A 19,705-nucleotide genomic window follows, 5' to 3' on the forward strand; every position below is an offset into this window, starting at 1 on the left:
AATGAGATTTGGTTAGTTTTGTTCAAGTTTCATCTCATTTGGCCTCCGTTGCCAGTCTAAACGATAACAGCTGTGAGATTGGCCTAACCCAATCGATTCTCCCACTCTCGTCGAAGCCTTTGGCTCACGTATGATGTTTTGCAGTTTTCCACGGGCTCCACATCCGACGAGAGAGAGAGAGAGAGAGAGAGAGAGAGAGAGAGAGAGAGAGAGAGAGAGAGAGACGCTCGCCCACTGGTTCCTACACACAAAACTCGCTCACACATACTTTAATTTGATCTTCCAGTCTACATTTCGAAAGAAGGTTATTTATTTCCTTGCGGGTGGGCGGGAATAACTCTCTCTTTGCTCTTTAGTTAAGGTACATCGATCGTCTCAGCCAGTGTATGATAATCGTGTGAAATCGTCGTTACATTATCTTTTTATTTCTTTACTTTTGGGTCGAGAGGAAAAGAGCTGCTTGGGGGTTAGCTGTCATCATAACTCTGGCACCTCCATTGTGTAACATCCACCCCACTCCCCCGTCTCACCTCCTCGTCCTACTCCTCCTCTCTTAGGAGCAGCTTGTGTGTATATGTGTGTGTCATTCGCTTATATCAGACGAAAGACGTCCCTTGTTGGTGGTGAAGTGTGCGCTGTTTCACAGCGTAATGAGGAAAATTGTATTCCTCGAAAGTTGTCATTGATTTTGGACAAAAAAAATTGAAAAGAAAAAAAGGAACTAATTAATCCGTTTGGTTTTAAAGGTTTCCCTAAGATAACCCTCGTACAGAAGTGTTGAAAGTTATCTTACCTACTATTGGAAACATTTAATAGCGTCTTTGTGACACGTTCAGTGATTGATTGATAACTCCGTCGTGTGAAAAAGAAACGGAAACGAAGTTCATCTGTGTAAATTGGAGTGTATAAATATGGAGCCCAGCTAAAGGATAAGTGTTCTGTGAAGTGTAACCACGATTATGGATGTAGAAAGTTGTTAGCCTGATTAATGTTGTGATGATAATGATCTAGTTACTAAGTTAATAGTTAAAAAAAAAAGTTATATCATGGAGTTTTTCGCGCATACTGGATCAAGCGGAAGGACATTATGTGCAGTATATTAATAGGCCTAAAGAAGGTAAGAATGAATCTATTTTTAGTCATTCATAAATTGAATTTGAATTTGACTGTATATTATTAGCATACTGCTATGGACACCATTTATTTCCACTTTATGTTAGCCTAATTTCAAATTTACATCATTTGTATTGATTATGATGGCAAATACGTTTGAATCTTTGAAAAAAGATACAATTTTGCAGGGTGTCATTCATATTTATACAGTGCTAAAATGTCATAGAATTATACTTCTTGTAACCAATGTTAAAATTGCTCCATAGGTAAAAGGGATTGCGATAAAAGATCACGGAGACTTCGAAGATCTGGTTTAACCTAGTTGAACCTTTATTACCGTTTTTTCCACCTGTTGGTCTAAAGCAGACTTCTTCAATTAGATTATTCCCACTCTTGGTTTCATTTAGACATTCTAAAGTTTGATTATACCCACCTTTGAATCATCAATTTTTGTCTAGTCCTAGTCAATTTTTTGCTTGTTAGTTGTTACTGATAGTTATTAATGATCGAGAATGCATGTCATACAATTATAAGTACATACGGCTGTCACAAGCATGTTCAACATTAGGTAAAGTAATTACAATTTATATCCGGAAATCTAACCTTCGGTGTTATAGATCAATAATTTGACATGAGTGCCCCGGTAAGATTATTTCACGTAACCTAATTTATCTATAAATAGTCGTAATGTATTGTATCATTTTGCTTTTTTTTATTTCGATATTGGTTTTGCTTAAAAATCTTGTTGATATCTCTCCCTGTAAAAATTTGAAATGTAAGTGTTGAGTTTTGTTTATGTTGACAATGATTATCATAACTAAATCTGACGTAAGACGAAAGGCTGCACTGTTTCAATCAAGTAAACTAAACTTGCCCAGCTCTTAGACTAACCAACTTCTAACTTTGAGTCAAGACTCGAGTCTTTTCTAAGACGTGAGTTCCCGACTTAGCATAAGTATATTCTGATGAGATAGCAAATAGGGGGGGGGGTGCCTATTGATGAATCTTCCGGACTCTCAGTTTGTCATTTCTTTCAGGTCCATTAATTGGAATCCTTTGATTGTTGTTTATATGTATTCATATTTTTTCATACCTTCTTCGATATTGTTCCTTATTACATTAGACGATATAACTTCGATGTTCAATATTGATGTTGAACATAGTTGGCCATGTAACGGAGTTCGTTCTCCGTCATTTATCGTAGTTCATCGATAATTCGAAGGAAACGTTTTCTGTTTTAGTATTTGTCTCTTTCTCTTCTTGGCCGTTTTCCCCCTGGCAACTCGAAGCTCGTCTTACCCTTAAAGAACGAAATCACTAGAGTAACAAAAGGTGGGGTTGCTGCTGCTTCTGCTGGAAAAAGAGAGGGAGGATTGGTTTGTGTTAGGGGCTAGGATGTGGGGGTATAGCTTCTGCTGCTCGCTGAAGAGAGGGGAGGGGGAGGAGGTAGACTTGGGCCCTGGCAGGATGAGGAACACGGACGAGAAAGAGAATGAGGGAAAGAAAGGGGTGGTATTGGCATTATATGAGAACTGTTGAGTAATTAGAAAGGCTCTTATTCTTAAGAGATATTATATTTCATTTGAGTCATAATATGAGGAATATGATTAATTAAGTGACAAAGATACTAGAAAAATTTGAATATGTGGATTTAGGGAAAGAAAGGTTTCGCATCGGTATTATATTGAAGATTTCTTGAGGTTGATATGTTAATGCAACCCATGTTAGAGGATTTACTATTTTAGTAATATTATGGAATTAGAATGAAGATCTTAGAAAGAGCTATGCATGTCGTTAAGGATTTCGTGTAAAGTAACGAAGTATTTAGATAGCCGAGTGGGTAGTCATAGTAGTAATAGGTGTAGGGGTCTGTGTAGACGAAACTGCCGCTGCTCTGCCCTGCCTGTCGTAAGGGGTGGTAGTTGTAATAGCAGCAAGAGGTGTAGGAGGAGGAGGAGGAGGAGGGTTAGTGGGTGATGCGGGTTGCTGGGAAAAATGAAGCTCAGAGATGCGCAGCTCGGCCATGTTGTATGAAGAATTTTTCTTTCTGGGGACCGACATGGTCACACATATACATACACACATCCTCCGTCATACAACAGGCCGAGTAGCCTTGCCAGGGTTGTTTCTCGGTCGGGCCTCGGGGTTCGGAGAAGATGAATAGTATTGAGGGAAAGACGAAAGTAGTTTGTTTTAGGAGGTGGGGCTAGGAAATACATTTATTGTAAAGATGCATAACTTACGTAAATTGTAAGACATTTTGCCCCTTCTAGAACTCGTCCTCAAACGAAGATACTAAAAGGAGACTCGTTTGTGTATGCCTAGTTTTATGGCTGACGTATGCACCGAGAAAGGGAGACCAGGATGTAATAGGCCACTTAGAAGATCGGAATTGTCTTTAAAATCCCCCTTTTTATGCAGGATTTCTTGCATTAGAACTTTCTTTGAGCTCAAAACCTCAATGCTGAACGATTCGTGCAATTCTGTTAACACCATGAGACTTGTTTTTCATTTGTATGTATAAAAACGCATAGAATTCAAACACTTTATCATTAGAGCTTAATGTAAACTAATTATATTGGCAAGCAGAACAATAAATTGATTTCATTAGCTGAATTTATTAAAACTTTGTTCACTTTTGAGTTGGAGTAACGTGCGTCTAGATCATTGGACCCAGAAGCAGACTCAGTACAGTAAGTAGTAGTGTTACATTCTTACATGATTTTATACCCTGGGAATCCATGAGATAGAATAAAATGTTCACCAAAAAGTATATAAATTATTGTTTTTGAGTGACCAAAAATTAAAATCAAGATGTGTGATGTTGTAAATTGTTAAAGTAGATGGGTTTGTTTATAGAAAAATGCAATTAAATGTGATTATACTGTATATATTGTTATTGTAAAGAATATGTAATTTAACTTTTTAATAAAACGATAAAAAAAGATAGAATTAGTCCTCCTTTCCGGCGCAGATGTCAAAGTTATTCGGGGATTGGTATGGTGTTGTAATTATGGAAACCTTTCCATTTTTATACCCGACACACAGGCACAAATTGGTTTTGTATTACGATTCGTGTATAGTTTAGGAAGGAAACTAAGTCTCATAAAGTTTTGATTAAGATACTGGTGCTTTATTATCTCGTTCTTCCCAACACACAATATGTGACAAGGTTATATGAAATTTTGAATACCGTAAACGGGGAGAACATATTGGTTGTTCGATGTGATAATAAGTAATCTAACAGCAGGAAAGAAATTCTAGCAAAGCAGGTGTGCCGGACGAAAAGAAAATGCATCGTAATAGCATGAGTCAGTGGTTCTTAGAGAACTGCCGGGACTATCACTAATAGAAGTCATGGTTGGTAATGGCCGCTAGCTGAGTTCGAACAGCCCCACTCCTAATCCCCAAACCTTTGTGTAAAATTAAAGGAGAGTTATCAAGTCCGTTATAAGTCTTCTCTCTCTAATCTTACCGTTCTAATTGCAGCATTGTTTCAATATTGAGTATTGCCGATGGAAGTTTATTTTCCCCCAACTTCACAGTTGAAAATGGAACTTTTAACAAATTAGTGTTGTCGGGCCTGAAGATAGGCGTCAGTCGACTGTTGGCCTTGTATGCTCTTGTACCGGTTGAGTCAAGAACGCATATGGTTTTACCATTTGAAAAACAATTGCTATGGGACTACGGAATGACTTTGCTAACAATGTTACTCATGCTTTGTCTTGTGAATAATTAATGTTACTTCCTTTATGTATAAAAGAGAACAGAGATTGCAAATAGCAATAATTTGCAACTATTAATAAAGTTGAGTTAACATACAAGCGAGAGACGCTTTATATTGTCTGTACTCCATCAAACAAAGCTTTTACAGCTCCCCAGACCAGCAGCGGCCCCATCATGCTTTCCTTACTCCGCACTGTGTCCTCCCCCCGTATATTTCCTCTCCCACCCCCTCCCCCTACCACCCAGCTCTTCTCCTGCCTCTTCCCAATCCGTCACCTTCCCGCACCATCTCCTCCTCCCCTCCCGCCCAACCCGTAGTGTGTTCATACCATAATGGACTAGAAATGATTGACTGCGCGCAACGTCGTTTTGGCTACAGACACCCGCCCGAGCGCGTCGCGTCTTCCTCTCTTTCTCGGGTCTCCTCCTCCTCCTCCTCAGCGCACTTTGGCCCTGATGTTAGAAATGGACAAGAAATCATCCCTACCTTTCGAGAACACACTGTGTTACATTTTCATCGGTATTCATTAGCATGGAAAATAATCCGGGTCATGCATGCAACGTAATTTTGCGAATACATGACGTCACTGAGATTGGGTGTCACGTTTGGATAAAGGAAGGAACCAATACCCTCTTATAACACGAAATGCATAAAAGATAGATGGTAAAGGGAAACGTTAGTGTTTGGAAAGGGGGGGGGGGTGAAATTGCATTTTGTAGTTGTTCTCATCTGTCTTATTTTATGAGTAATGTGTGTGTATTCACACATACGCTCATAGGATGCGGGGATGTAGTTCATATATCTGGTCTTCTATTTCAAGCCTTTGTTCGTGTTCGCTTGTCTTTTCTAGCCATATGATATCTATATCCAGCTCGAAGCCATATACGGATACTAGACATACAATATGCAATTTGTAAAAGATGATTATTGAACAGTTACATTTCGTACATTGCTAATGAAAATGAGAATCATTTGATTTACCTTTTACAGCAAAATAATAATTGAAGTATAAATACATTTTCCAATGGTCGTGGTATATCTCCTGATCCCATAATAGCGTGCTTCAAGTCAACTTGTACATGTAGTGTGTGTTGGTAGTACTTAGCTTTGATGTTAGGCCTACTCCGAACGGTTTTTGAAAGTAGGCCTAAAAGGAAAGTAGTGACTCTTGGAGATATTGGCCTGAGAACACTTGGTGTAACAGTTGCCAGGTAACGTGGAAATCCTCTCTGATGCTACGGAATCTTTTTTTATCGGTTGGGTTTCTTTTTTATTCTAATGCCGTAGTTATTTGTTCGAAACCACTGTTGTATTATAGAGCATTTCAAGAACATATGTTGGTTTTGCTATCATTTGAGAACTTTTATACTGATATTGTTGCTCATCCCTGAAAGGCCATTTTTTTTATATTTAAAAAAAATTGATTCCAACCTTGTCATGAAGAATAAAGTTGAGCTTTCCACACAGTTTGATAAACGCTCAAACCTCTTTATCGATATGTTAGCTTTAGATTACCATACAAGTATGAACTTTTTATTGACCTAGAATTTTGTGATAAATACACCCAGTTCTTGGCATTTTCCAGATACTGTAGTTAGAAAGCAATTTTTTGTATGAAGACACTTTCACCGTGTAAATAGGGGTTAATCGCGTTGAACCCACATGGGCTACAGACAACAAAGGCTCGCCATTTTTGCAAGCGGAATGATATAGAATATAGTCGAAAAATAAGTCCAAGTCATATATGAGTTATACCAACCTACTAATCGATGATTTTGTCATGAACTATAATGACATTTTATGGAGGCATTTAGTATAAATGTACACTTTGCATAGCTTTATTTATATACTCGAATGCTTTATAACAAGAAAGTGAATTCGTGTTAGCTGGTCGTGAATTATTTAAAGTGGATTATAATGGTTGACTTTGGACCGAGAGTGAATTGCCCAACAGGTAACAAGAGAAAACACTCGTGATTTAAATGTTACACTTCATCGTTTGGGTACACATTCCATCTCTCTCTCTCTCTCTCTCTCTCTCTCTCTCTCATATATATATATATATATATATGTATGTCTGTATATATATATATATATATATATATTTTGAAGGAGCTAATTCCTGTACTAATAAATCTTCGATCAGTAAAGAGTTACGCTGAATCCTGATTAAGTGCGTTGGTGACAACCGATAAGAAATAGGATATATAGAAATCTTCTTTCGAATTGGCAGTACTACAGTTTTGATCGATGATAAATGTGATATTTTTCATTTATTAATGGGTGGTTAGCTTTACACATATTTATATATATATATATATATATATATGAGAGAGAGAGAGAGAGAGAGAGAGAGAGAGAGAGAGAGAGAGAGTTCTATGGATGCATGTTTATTTGGAACCAGTCATACGTATATTATCCTTCATATTTACCTTGGTCACACAAACATCCAAGACGTATTTCTTATTTATATGTGGCAAGTTCATTCAGGCCCGTGCATGTCATATGAGCATAGCTCTCAGCCCCGAAATGGAATGCAAGTAAATCGCATAGGGGCAACATCTAGGGACACCATGTTACTGACAATCATGGGAAATACATAGAAAGGGTTTTGTTGATTGTGTTAAGTATTTTGATGGCATTAAGTTTAAAAGGGTATTGGAAAGTCCCGTTGTCCAAATTGAAACTCAAGTAGAAGAGTTTTGGTTAGTTAGGACACTGACTTTACGATGACGTCATCGTCTTGTGACGGAATGGTTTATTTTGGGGGAACACGTGTAAAGGGACAGCATTAATTATAGTTTGAGTGTATCATCAATCGTTCAGCAATAAATTTAGAGAAGTGTATATGAGTGAAACACTCACGACGCAAAAGAAAAAGAAAGAGGTACGATTTAGAAAATAGGTAAATTACACATTTATTTTAGGTTTTATTTTTTTTTCACGAAAGGCCAAGCAAAATAAGATTTACCGGTTCTTCAGCAATGTTGATCCCAAGTCAGTCGTCCTTAATAGGTAAAGTGTTGTCATTTTGGGTGATTATACTATGTCATTTTGCAGCTGTCAAGAGTCGTTTGCTTGTTCTTTATTGTGTCACATTTTGCTTTGCCATTAAGTCATGAGGTAGTTATCTTTAGATTTGGCAGCGTCACGTTAGCGGAACGGCCACATAGGCTACTCTCTCTCTCTCTCTCTCTCTCTCTCTCTCTCTCTCGGGTCACAAACATAGAGAGCATGAACAAAAAATCTTGTTTTCCCTGCAACGTCTTTCCATTTTAGCCAGAATTATCCAACTCTTCCCCGTGCTTGGTTATTCCACTTTTAGAGTTCTGCATCGAGCGCTTTTCTCGTAAACCCGACTTGAGTTGCATTCTCGGAATGGCTTTCCCTCAACTCCGTCCCCCCTTCCCCCCTCCCTCCCAGAGGTTCCCTTTAAACCTTAAAATCCCCAGAGAAACGATTGCAATAAAGTCCGCTGCGGTCCTTCTCCAATACACGGCTAAGCTTCTATTGACATAGTTCGTGTTACTTATAGAAATGCGACTTTCGCTCTGCTAGACAGTAATGCGGAGAAACTTTTGTGTTGCATCAAGCTCTTTTCATGAGTCTCTCTCTCTCTCTCTCTCTCTCTCTCTCTCTCTCTCTCCGGAACCTTGTTTGAGTGTTGGTCTGACGGAGACAATGCGCTGGCCTGGCCATAAGTGAAGTTATTGATTCCCAACTCATATAGCAGAACCCCCAACCACCACGATATCTCTTGCCGAAATCCTATAAGACCGTCCCCGCCACCCCACCCTCTTCTAGTCACCCGTCCACCCACCCTTATTCCTCGCAACACAACTCATGCTCGTCTCTCTCTCTCTCTCTCTCTCTCTCTCTCTCTCTCTCTCTGGGAGTCATGTGTGACATCAATGTGCGTCTGGTTAAAATGGTACTAAATTTATTGTGTTGTTTTTATACGAAGAAAGTTAATGTACTTAGTTGTTATTATTATTCAATCAAAGTAAGTATGAGCAATTCCCACGTTTTATGTAATCGAACTTCCACACAGCAATTGGGAAACGAACTATTAATGAAGAGAAATAATTGTCATTAATTATATTTGCAACGAGAGATGGATTTCACAGTGGTTGTTTATTGGTATGTTGGAAGTCTTAGAATAAAAAAAAGTGACAATGAAATAATTTCTCGTTTTGGAAAAAGGTTTGTGAGTTTGCAGAGGCCGCGAATATGGAAGGGTATTGGGGTCATTGGATATGTACATTCTCACAAGTCCAGATTACTGGATATAGAGAGCCAGGCTATTTACTACTAAAGTTAGCCAGATAATTACAAATCATTCATTCATGGATTATTAAGACATTTTTCAATCATTGAATTCTGAGACGAGCATTCTCTCTCTCTCTCTCTCTCTCTCTCTCTCTCTCTCTCTCTCTCTCTCTCTCACGTAAAACTGATTGGAACTTTGATTTACTGTCAATGCTAAAAGCAGAATACTGCAGCAATGGTCAAGGGCATTGCTCGTGTCCTTCCTGTTAAAGAGTTACGATGAAATTGTAAGGTGAAGGTCAACAGCCATCCTTAACGGTAACTCATATTGAGAGTACAGTATGTGGGTCATACATACATACATACATACATACATACATAGGCTACATGTACTCACTAAACTCTATACCTTCTATAAAAAGAATAGACATTCGCTGGTAATGTGACAAGAATGAATCTTTTGAAAGTTTTACTTTTGTACAGAAATAATTGGTACTGAGAAAAATGAAAGTCAATTTTTTAAGTGTGAAATTGAGTATTGTTGTTGTTCTCTTCATTGAAGAACTCAAATAATTAATAAATATAATGTTATGTAAATTTAGTTATCAAGGTTTCGCGAGATCAATTATATATTCTAACTTTTCTCACTAAAGTAATAAAAACAATTTTTATAATTATATGAGGTACATTCCTGATATTTATATAACTAGAACGGGCCTTGTCGTAATGAATAGGAGTTTGAAGTCAGTAGCTCGTCGGAGGTCTTTTTGTTAGGGAGGAACTAATCTTAGTCAGTATCCTCCCATTGTCTGGAATATGCTGCAGTGTCTTATCCCTTGCATGAGATAATGCCGAGAGAGAGAGAGAGAGAGAGAGAGAGAGAGAGAGAGAGAGAGAGAGAATAAGCAGGTTGACGTTCGCAAAACAGACAGGAGGGAAGTTGCGGCATTAGATATGTGCTGGGTTGGGTGCAAAGGATTTGTCAGTCTTTTTGCTTGTTTCTACGAATCTTATATTGCTTTAATACGGAATACATAAACGAAAAATCTTCTGACCCAATGGATTTTACATGTCTAGGGTGTAAAATAACGTGACTAAAAATTCCAAGAATTAAATGTTGAACTAAAATGTGTTGTTCTACTTGAAAACTACACTGCAGAGTTTTCAAACATATTTCTACAGCAATAAGAAACAAACTTCTGATTTTATCTTGGTTCTTTAATTGTACATTTGATTGGTAAAATAAAGTAATCTAATAGATCATATTAATTTGCAGTTATACTTGAGCATATATGTTTTGTGAATATATTCCACAAACCATCCTTATATCAGTAAAGGAAAATTGTTGAAAATTCATAATTATCAAAGTAATCTCATAGGTTCATTTATTGAATAGAATTTAAAGAACTAGAGAACCGATTATTCGTCTAACCTAAATTTTATGCTTTAACAATGAAGAAAGGAAAAGCTTTATCGTGTGTGAGTGCAGAGAGAGAGAGAGAGAGAGAGAGAGAGAGAGAGAGAGAGAGAGAAATTTATGAGGCGACATTAAAGAATGAGTAACGTCCCCCTGTGTAATGTAATTGCATACTCCCTCTTCTTAAAACCCCCTCCTCTCCCTCCCACGTGTCCCTCTCCCCTGCCTCCCCCCCCTAACTTCCATCTCCCCACTTCCTCCGTTCATTCTGGCTGTAAAGGTCTCGGGTGAAAACGAATTTCTAGCGATTTTTATCTCTCCTTTTTTATTTGATAAAGAAGAGAAAGCCTCCTAACCTTGCCACAGCTTCCGAGGACCGTTTCTTTTGCTGGGCAAACGAGAATGGAAGAAAAAGCTATTTTCGTATTGATTTTCTCTCTCTCTCTCTCTCTCTCTCTCTCTCTCTCTCTCTCTCTCTCAGTTTTATCCTTAAGGGAGGCGAAGAATATATATAAATCATTGTGATAGATTGCTCCATGTTGAATTATGATTTAATTTTTGTTGAGTTTTGAGATTATTCGTATGTGTAGAAACGAAGTTCTGTCCTCAAGACTTTTGGGGGAGGAAATTTTGTCCGCGTTTTAGATGTAAAATTGGTAAGCAATTGAAATATTATCCATGAGGGTGTGTCATTGACATCAAACCTTTGAAGGTTGTTCTATGTTGGAGAAACGTGTATAACGAAAGTTAGATGTATATATTGAGTATATAAAGGCAAAGACAGATATTCATGGGAAATGTATATATTGTAGAAAGGAAAATCCTTTGGACTCAACGTTTACTTGCATTTGCAAAGGACTTAGAAGTTAGAAAGGAAAGCGAACTTGAGCTTCTATGAGACGGCCCTTATCAGGCGCTCTCACGGGTGTTTGCTTGGATAAATTATACACACTCGTGGATATATATATATATATATATATATATTAGCAGACACCTGAATTGACATGGAAAGTTAATGAATGTTTTGAAGCAAGTACAATGGAGAGTGTTTTAATCATTATTTTACCATTTGCCTATTATTGATTGTATCTTGTAAAGAAGAATGACAAAGAAATGCGTATTCAATGTGGTGAAAGCATTTCATTGTTAGTATTACTACGGAAAAAAGAATTACATTTTAAAAGGATAATATTTATTGAAGTAATATTGGATTAAGTTATATTACGTTTATGAACAGAATACGATTCCATCGTAGATAGGAACGAATTTAGTGCAGAAGCCCATTCCTATGATATGTCGACCCCCCCCCCCCTCTCTCTCTCTCTCTCTCTCTCTCTCTCTCTCTCATATAGTTTTTAAGATATACGTGCTTCATCCTTCTTTGCCGCATTCCATATTTAGGGGTGGGTGAACTAGATACACAACCTTTCTTCAACTTAAAAGGGGAGCCTGTACAAGTCGCTCCATAGGGGCTTACCTTGTGGTAGTGCAATTATTGAGTAATGTCAGATGTTCGATACTGCTACCTCTCTATGTAGTCCACAATTAGGGGTTATTATAAGTAGTTGTATACCTGGTAGTTTTACATAAAAACTAAAGGGGCACTCAGTAGAGTGTAGAACTCCGCCACGGCAGTTTATTTCTCCTTGGCATGGATTTTCATACACTCAAATATGAACCAAGAATGAAGTCTCTATGACAAGGATGTCCAAACTCATGGCTTATTACGTGTTATGGACGTTTTGCTCGTCCGTGACCTTGACTTTGGATCTTCCAAAATTTAATCAATTCCAACTCTTTACATAACAGTTTAAAATCCTTGCAAGTTTAGTTACTTTACGATTAAAGTTGTGGCTGTATGATTGATGACCGGAAATTAACCTTTTGCTTGACCTTGGATTTGGATTCGACCTTGACCTTGCATTTGGATTCGACCTTGACCTTCGACCTTGACATGTATGAATTGGCGTGGGTTTTCATACACTCAAATATGAACCAAGTTGGAATTTTCTGTGACAACGATATCCAAACTTATGGCTGATTACGTGAATTGGACATTTTGCATGACCGTTACCTAGGTTTTTACATAACCGTTAATCCCTGCAAGTTCATTACTCTACGATTAAAATTGTGGCCAGGAAGCGGTTCACACACACACACACACACACACACACAAACAACTATTAAAACATAACCTCCTTCCAACTTAGTTGGTGGAGGTAGTTAGTGCTTTGTTCGTATTATGGATATGAAGGTGAACCCTAAAAACTCAAAATATGATTCTAAGTAGGTCAACGACAGTGGTTCCGCAACATCCAATTATTTGCATTTATAATGTATTTAACATAACTCATTCAGTCTTGGCCTTTTTCAATTGCAAAATATAAAAACTTTCTTTTTGGGGAAAGTCTCAAGCATTTCGGTGATCAGTCTATCCGGAAGAAATGCTTTAGTTCTTTCGTTAAACATTGTTTCGAGTTGCTTCTCCTGTCAGGATTTCACCACCGATTCAATGACTCATCTTAATTTGTTGGACAAAAACCTGCGGCTTATTCAGCTCTTTACCTCTGATTTGGGCAGTAACCAGTAGCACTGTCGTCCAGTTAGTTCTTTGTGTATTTTATATAATATTTGTTATAATTCTAACCATCCCTTGCAGTAAGGTCTTCCCAGACTGTGCCATTCTGTATGTAATACTAGGTATGCAGTTAATTCTAATAGTCTTGTCTTCGCCATCATAATGCTCAACCCTAAACAGTAATCTAGAATTTTATTCCAGTGGTTACCAGTTTGTAGAATGATTCAGTGGAACTTTGGAAGTTAAAACTTTTTACAAATGCTTTTCTGTTGAACAGGTTAATATAAGTCTCATGACATATATAGTTTATTCATGACTTATCTATTTAACATTGTTACTGAGAGAGAGAGAGAGAGAGAGAGAGAGAGAGAGAGAGAGAATGACGTTTCTATTCATACCTCCTTATGAGGTGGCACCAATATAGATTACGAAACAGGAGGCCGTTAACCTTCAGACAAGTTGGAGACGGAAAATATACATTGTAAATATAGTTAACACTTCTGTCGCCCACAGCTTCTCTTTTCGGCCCTTTCCTGCTTCTTTCTTACTTTGGGATATTGCTCATTCCTTGAATAATTTTAGCAGGGAGAGAGAGAGAATATATATATATATATATATATATATTTATTTATTTATTTATAATGTATATAGATAGATAGTAGGTTGGTCAGGGCACCAGTCACCCATTGATATTACCGCTAGAGAGTTTGGTGTCTTTTAACTGGCCAGACAGTACTACATTGGATTCTTCTCTCTGGTTACGATTCACTTTCCCTTAGCTTACCCATACACCGACTAGACTGGCCTATTCTTTACAGATTCTCCTCTGTCCTCATACACCTAACAACACCGAGATTACCAAACAATTCTTCTTCACCCAAGGGGTTAACTGCTGCACTGTAATTGTTCGGTTGCTACTTTCCTCTTGGTAAGAGGAGAAGAGGGTCTTTATCTATGGTATGCAGTTCTTCTAGGAGAAGGACACTCCAAAACCATTGTTCTCTAATCTTGGGTAGTGCCATAGCCTCTGTACCATGGTCTTCCACTGTCTTGGGTTAAAGATCTCATGTTTTAGTGTACATTGGCAGACTATTATATCTTATTTCTCTTCCTCTGGTTTTGTTAAAGTTTTTCTAGTTTATATAGGAAATATTTATTTTAATGTTACTGTCCTTAGAATATTTTATATTTCCTTCTTTCCTTTCCTCACTGAGCTATTTTCCCTGTTGGAACCCCTTGGCTTATAGCATCTTGGATTTCCAACTAGGGTTTTAGCTTAGCAAGTATATAATGATAATTTATTTTTGTAAAGTGTCTATTATTTCGATCTCCAATACGTGATGCAGTACTTTGCTCGCTATCCTTGACGAAGAACCGAAGTAAGAGGTTGGTTTTAGAATAGTTCAAGTAAAGTAATCACATAGTTTTTGTTTTGAGTTACATAAGAGACCTTATAGATATTCAGTGTTCATATATAATGCCGTCTGGGAATTGCGTATTATTCTCAGAGCTTGAGGTATTTTCTCGTGTGTATCAGATCTATGTAAAATATAGCAGGTGAGTTTTGGATCTCGGGAATTTATGTAATTTGCCGGCCGTATTATATATATATATATATATGTGTGTGTGTGTGTGTGTGTATATATATATATATATATATATATTGTGTGTGAGTGGGTGGGTGGTTATTTGATTGTCAAATTTTCAAGTGTTTTTTCTCGATGCTCATTTTATAACGCCAGTGATATTTCTTAAATAAAATATCACATTAGTTGCATTAGATGTTTTATAAACTAGTAAAGATTAATCCAGGGCACTTGCAATTTATCATAATTAGTATTTTGGGTGAATATACTTCACGTTAGTGGTAAGTGATGTAAGAAGGGGCATTGTGCTGTATTTGCAGCAAGAATACACCAGGAATGGTTCATTATTCCAATGGAATCAGAGGCATAATGGAACTTGACATTCTGGAAGCCTAGTGATGTAGAGTTCTCCCACTTGGCTAAATGCACATAGGGGTTAACATCAATCTTTTGAGTCCTTGAAATACTCTTGCAGTTTGCATCCCTCCCATTAATGACAGGAAAGAAACAAACCACATCATTACTAGATTTCAGTTCTCATAGATATTATAATGGTATAAGTGTTTCTTCTTGTGAAAGTTGAATGTGTATATATATATATATATATACACATACATATATATATATATATATACACATACATATATATGTATATATATATATATATGTGTGTGTGTGTGTGTGTGTGTTCAAAGACGTTTTCAGGAGTTTATAAAGGACAGTTTGACTGAATTAAATCCTGAAAACCACATTAGATAGAGTAGACCGTGTGTTCATTTTTGAATTATATATTATCTGCTGTGAATGCAACCAGGAAATGGCCTTTCTGTGTTATGAGCGAGAAACACTGTTAGAATAACGTCAATCAGCGTTACTCGGAAATAGCTCTTAGATTGCAATCAGCGACAACGGTTCCACTGACGTCATCGAATCATCGACGTTAAAATATCCCTTGACTTTGCGTGTTGCTTTCACTGGTCTTATGATTATCTTGGAAGTGTCTTCAAGAAGGAACAAGACCAAGCATTATTACTATTATTATTATTATCCGTTTAACAAGTCATATTCTCAAGTTTTTCTTTACAGGCTACAGATACACAGAACAACCGACTATGAACTTTGTCAGTTCTTGTTGCTTTGGTATATTATTATTATTATTATTATTATTATTATTATTATTATTATTATTATTAGCCAAGCTACAACCCTAGTTGGAAAAGCAGGATGCTTTAAGCACAATGGCCCCAACAGGGACAGTAGCTCAGTGAGGAAAGGAAATAAGGAAATAAACTAAAAGAGAAGTTTAAGAACAATAACAGCATTAAAATAAATTTCTCATAGATAAACTATAAAAACTTCAAAATAACAAGAGGAAGAGAAACAAGGTGGAATAGTGTGCCCGAGTGTACGTACCCTCAAGGAAGAGAACTCTACCCCTAGACAGTGGAAGACAATGGTACAGAGGCTATGGCACTACCCAAGAATAGAGAACAAAGGTTGATTTTGGAGTATCCTTCTTCTAGAAGAGCTGCTTAGCATGACTAAAGAGTCCCATCTACCATTACCAAGAGGAAAGTATACCTTAGAGTGAACACAAATGATTTTTTTTTCAAATGACACATTGGTGACCAAATACTTTCAACTGCAGAAGCAGGGAAGGGAAAAGGAGTTTTGGGCAGATGTTGCTTGGTATGCAGGCAGTCAATGCTCTCTTCGTTCCCAGCTAACCCGTGATAAGTTTTTCGAAAGTCATTTTATAGTCTGTTTGAACACTACACGTTTGCATTGTACTTCAGTCATTACTATGCTTCATGTTGCGATATCATTATGTGTTTGGATTAGGGATTTGGGTGTTGGTGTTCACATTATCATTTTTATGATTAGATTTCCTACTGATAAAACGAATTGAGAGAGAGAGAGAGAGAGAGAGAGAGAGAGAGAGAGAGAGAGAGAGAGACTGTACGTAAACAGACATGTGTTGCAGGATATACCATAGGTGTTGAGCGTTACAGCTAATGTAGTGGGCTGTTGATGGAACATCAGACTGCGATCATCCTGCTGGCTGGCTCACCAATAACTTGATTTCGCAGCCTTTCGAGACAATGGCATTTCCCGGATTGTGTTGATAATGCTGAGGCCCTCATAGGGGTGACGACTCCCCAGAAATAAACTGTTAGATGACGCGTAGCAATGGTAAGTGGGTCTCGTCTCTCATCGCTTAAGGACTGCCTTTAGTCGTGTGTCCATTTGCAAGACGCAAGGAATTCTTATCTCGCAATATTGAAGGCTCGACGTCAGCTGGTTTTAACTTTGCTCTGTTTTATTAGTGGGTCTCGCGTAGGTCACTGCACTGGGCCGGGCCTAATCGAGGCTAGCTGCTGTCGCGCCTTTCACATGACGCTTGATTCAGAGCATGTTAGTTAGTTTGTCACATTTCTCAGGGCTGTGACTTGTGAGAAGCCTCAGCTGGTTGGTTAACTCTACATATTTGGGGAAAGGTCGACCGATTCTTTCTTATTTAACATTCTGTTATAAAAAGTTGCATTTAGGTTTTTGCATTCGTAAGTTATGTCGGTAAAATCGAATATTTTCTTGTATAATTTACATATTCCCATTTAGTGGTTGCCTGAATGATAAAATTTTGATTTTACATATTTTATCCGTATCCTACTCTCTCTCTCTTTCTCTCTCTCTCTCTCTCTCTCTCTCTCTCTCTTTCCATATATATATATATATATATATATATAAATATACGTTTATGGTATTGTGTTGATTTGATCAGCCATTCAGTATGTAATGCCCCAAGACGCCGCAGTTTTGAGGGTGCTACTCTTTTTGCATCAATTCCATCTCCTGAATGTAGATCTGTGGTTGCTGAATCCCTTAATAGAAATCTAGCTAAAATTAGTGCATGGTACAAGTGCAAAACTCAAAGTATGATTGCAGGGAGGCCAAGGACAGTGGCTTCTCAACATCCGGATCTCAGCATTGATAATGTTTCTTTAAATTTGTATGACTTTTAAAATTTCAGGTTTGATTCTCGACAGCAAATTTTCTCTTGAGAAACACATTAGGTCTGTGTCTTCTTCATTTGCACAAAACAATGGCTTATTGAGAAAGTCTTTTAAGGTTTTTGGTGATCAATCTATTCTGAAAAAGTGTTTTCATTCTTTCATTCTACCTTGTTTTGAGTATTGTTCTCCTGTCTGGTGTTCAGCTGCTGATTCTCATCTTAATTTGTTGGACAGGAACTTCTGGTCTATTGAATTTCTTATTCCTGATCTAGATATTAATCTCTGGCACCGTCATTCAATTAGTTCATTATGCATGTTTCATAAGTTTTTTTTTTTTTATATAATTCTGGCCATCCTTTACATTCAGATCTTCCCGGACAGTTCCATCCTGTTCGTAATACTAGGCATGCAGTTAATTCTAATAGTCAGGCCTTCTCCATCATGAGGCTCAATACTACATAGTACTCTAGAAGTTTTATTCCAGCTGTGACTAAGTTGTGGAATGATCTTCCTAATGGGGTATGTGAATCAATAGAACTTCAAAAGTTCAAAGTTGGACCAAATGCTTTTATGTTGACCAGGCTGACATGAGTCTTTTTATAGTTTATATTTGAAATATCTGTTTTAATATTGTTTATGTTCTTAAAATATTTTGTTTCAATTGTTCATTACTTCTTATATCGATTATTTATTTCCTTATTTCCTTTCCCCACTGTGCTATGTTTCCCTGTTGGAGCAATTGGGCTTATAGCATCTTGTTTTTCCAATTATGATTGTAGCTTAGCTAATAATAATAATAATAATAATAATAATAATAATAATAATAATAATGTATTATTTTATAGGGTACGGTACATACTTAGTTGGAAAAAGATAATCTGTGGAATGAAAGAAAACAGTTTTTATTCTAAACCTCCTCCATTTATAAGGATGTACGTAATGTCTTGCATTTTAGTTTTGTCACATCTTTGTATTCATGTGACACACACACACTCTCTCTCTCTCTCTCTCTCTCTCTCTCTCTCTCTCTCTCTCTCTCATAATTACATTATTCGAATTCGTAACAGCCTTTGTACATCCTACATTCCTGTGTAACACGGACATAGTTTTGATCCAATATTTGGTTTTCATGATATGAGCTCACATTTTTCCTGACATCAATGCACTTGGGCATGCCACTAGTCATGGTCTTATTGATATGAGATTACGAAATGGGACTTGAGTCACACAGCATTATCTCCTACTGTAAAGATCAGCCTGTCATGAGACAGTAACTCTGCCCACAATACGTCTCAGATCATGTTAGGAAACCCCCCCCCCCATCCCTTCCCCAGGCAGTAGTCTGTTGGAGTCTTCAATTCCTTCATCAGTCATGTTGCACAGGTTGCAAGAAACTTTTTGTCCTCACGGTTTACTGTTTACTCGATCGTAATGTATTCTAGGAAATCTAGTGTTTAAATTTCATGGCTAATGTGTGTGTGCATCCCATTCAATCCTGACTTGGAATTGTTTTTGGAACTTTTGTTTCCATAGTCATAGATAAAATAGGGATCTTGCATCAGTAACCTTTTATAGATATATGAATTTTAGATTAACATATTTCGTTATGATTTATTAAATATTATCAACCGTTATATAGTTTCCCGTTATAAATGTTATTATCATTTAAGATAATCATCGTTTGCATGTGATAAGTGTTGAATGACAATCAGGTATCGTAAAGTATAGATAAAGTGAGCTATTTCAGTGAAAGTGTTTGTAATTCTGCTTGAAGCTCTGTGGTTAATAGATATGTCTATCTATGGGATAAAGGTATAGTGCCTTTTATTGTTAATGAAATAACCGTACAGTGTCTTGTCTGTTCTGTCTCCTGCATTTTTTGTCAGTAGCAAAGTAAACGATATCTTTAATCATATATGTGTGTGATATGTGACGTGTGTAGCATGCGTGTGTGTTTATTAAAATGGGTATGTCAGTTTTTCTTGTATATGCTGCTCTCTC

General features: G+C 37.2%; 1 protein-coding gene across 1 annotated transcript in view; it reads left to right on the forward strand.

Moving 5' to 3' along the window:
• Positions 1–354: 354 nt before the first annotated feature.
• The window catches only part of tou (toutatis), a 510,442-nt gene continuing 491,091 nt past the window's right edge, over positions 355–19,705 (forward strand). Inside the window, exon 1 of the mRNA XM_068348421.1 lies at positions 355–1,117. The gene's annotated coding sequence lies outside the window, so the exon portion shown is untranslated. The remainder of the gene's footprint in view (positions 1,118–19,705) is intronic.

The sequence above is a fragment of the Palaemon carinicauda genome, chromosome 2, assembly GCF_036898095.1.
Source record: "Palaemon carinicauda isolate YSFRI2023 chromosome 2, ASM3689809v2, whole genome shotgun sequence".
Lineage (NCBI taxonomy): Eukaryota > Metazoa > Arthropoda > Malacostraca > Decapoda > Palaemonidae > Palaemon > Palaemon carinicauda.